This window comes from Crocuta crocuta, unplaced genomic scaffold, assembly GCF_008692635.1.
Source record: "Crocuta crocuta isolate KB4526 unplaced genomic scaffold, BGI_CrCroc_1.0 scaffold1133, whole genome shotgun sequence".
In the NCBI taxonomy this organism is placed as follows: domain Eukaryota; kingdom Metazoa; phylum Chordata; class Mammalia; order Carnivora; family Hyaenidae; genus Crocuta; species Crocuta crocuta.
In genome coordinates this window covers 1,229,535-1,231,928 of record NW_027530366.1, presented here as the reverse complement: position 1 = coordinate 1,231,928, position 2,394 = coordinate 1,229,535, and positions in this window count along the sequence as shown.

The window sequence follows — 2,394 nt, the reverse complement described above, 5'->3', positions numbered from 1 at the left end:
TAATATTACTCAGGTGCTCCTTAAATGTACTCAGTGAAAATGAAATCATTTTCAGAGCAAACTAAACACATATCTGTGTTCAAGTTATACAGAGTTGTCTTCTTAATTGGGCCCAAAACTGTATGTTTTTCACATAATACAGAATAAACTATATTTCTTGAAAATACAGCATAGATGTACAAGACCTTTTGACTCACTGGCAGAACTGGGTAAGCCGTTGGGATTCTTAGTTGTCTTGCACAACTTCTCAAATAGGGTTAGACTCACCTTTCACCACGATCACTATCATCTGCTGAGCACCTATTATCCTATCATTCTGCCTAAAGTCACTTCCTGCCTATGTGTGTCAAGTTGCATACACACAATGAGAGTTTCAATTTCCTTAATAGGTAAAAGTAAGGAGAAAGAGGGCCTGTCTGAGAGAGTGGTGGTAAGGCATCAACACAATAGCATCTGCAAATTGCCTGGCCAGTGCCTGGCCCAAAGTGAGTTCACAATAGAGTTATCATTAAGATTCAGCCCAAAGTAATTATAAGCTATGACCTGGCTCTCATTTTAAGAAAAATGATTTTGTGTTCACATAGAATTGTGAAGTTATATCATGTTATTGGACCTCAGGAAAGAAACTCAGCTTTTCAAACATATTCCAAATATTTATTCAGGCCCAGGCACTCTGCCAGGCACTGTGACAATACAAAATGAGTATGCCTGGTGCTTGCCCTCAAGGAGCTAGAAGGGTAGCCTTTAACACTGAACTTAAATCCTTCACTCTGTGGCTATGATCAGAAAGGCTCAGCATGAAAAATATTCAGTGTTGACCAACTATGAATAGTGTGACTATGGTGGTAATGATGTCTTCCTCCTGGGAGCTGAATTATTCTTTGTGCCCCCATGCACTCTCCCATCGAGCACCCTCCCATCCAGCCCCTTACCATAAGCCCCACGTGGATCATTCATGTGCTATTTAGAGCACCTGATATACAATTCCTGGTCTTAGAAAATCAAAGGGTTAGAAAACATGACCTCTTTCCTGAAGAGATTACACTCTGGTGGGGTGCCTGCTAAATGACAAGGTGTTACAGGGGATATTGTTCAATGCTTCACTAATGTTAAGAAGCTTGAAATATAGGGGCCACCTGGGTGGCTCAGTTGGTTAAGAGTCTATCTACAGCTCAGGTCATGATCTCATGGCTCCTGGGTTGAGCCCTGCATTGGGCTCTGTGCTGACAGCTCGGAGCCTGGAGCCTGCTTCANGGATTTGAACCCAAATCTGTGTGGCTTTAATGTATGCTTTTTCTATTATACCCTGGTGCCCAAGGTCACTTTCCAACAATGCCATTTAACCTCTCTGAGCCTTTGTTTTTCTTCTATAAACTGGAAATCTAAGTGTATTTCCCTGAAACTATCATTCATGAGGTTTTCCTCAATGTCCAGTACCCATTACTAATCCTGCGTGGCAAAATAAGTGTTCAATAAATAGCTATAATTATTATTCAACTACTATTGACATTGGCAATGCTTTGATGACACCATAGCTACCTTTATAGTGTCAGAAATCCCATAGGGCCACAGAGTAACTTAAGAATGAGACCTGCTGGGGTACAAAACCAACGTGCAGAAACCTGTTGTATTGCTCTACACTAATAATGAAGCAGCAGGAAGAGAAATTAAGAAAACAATCCCATTTATAATTGCAACAAAAATATTAAGATGCCTTGGAATAAACCTAACCAAAGAGGTGAAAGATCTATACTCTGAAAACTATCAAACACTGATGAAAGAAATTGAAAACAACACAAAGAAATGGAAAGACATTCCATGCTCATGGATTGGAAGAATAAATATTGTTAAAATATCCATACTACCCAAAGCAATCTACACATTTGATGCAATCCTTATCAAAATACCAACAGCATTTTTCACAGAACTAGAACAAAATATCCTAAAATTTATATGGAATCACAAAAGGTCCTAAATAGCCAAAACAATTTTTTTTTACAGGCAGAGAGAGAGAGAGCATGAGCAGGGGAGGGTCAGAAAGAGAGGGAGAACAGAATCGGAAACAGGCTCTAGGCTCTGAGCTAGCTGTCAGCACAGAGCCCGACGTGAGGCTCGAACCCACGAACCATGAGATCATGACCAGAGCTGAAGTCGGCTGCCCAACCGACTGAGCCACCCAGACGCCCCCAAAACAAATTTTAAAAAGAAAAGCAAAGCTGGAGGTATTACAACTCCAGACTCAAAGGTATATAATAAGGCTGTTATAATCAAGACAGTATGATACCGGCACAAAAATAAAATACAAAATCCAGAAATAAACCCACAGCTATATGGTCAATTAATCTTTGACAAAGCAGAAAAAATATACAATGGGGAAAAAGACAGTGTCTTCAA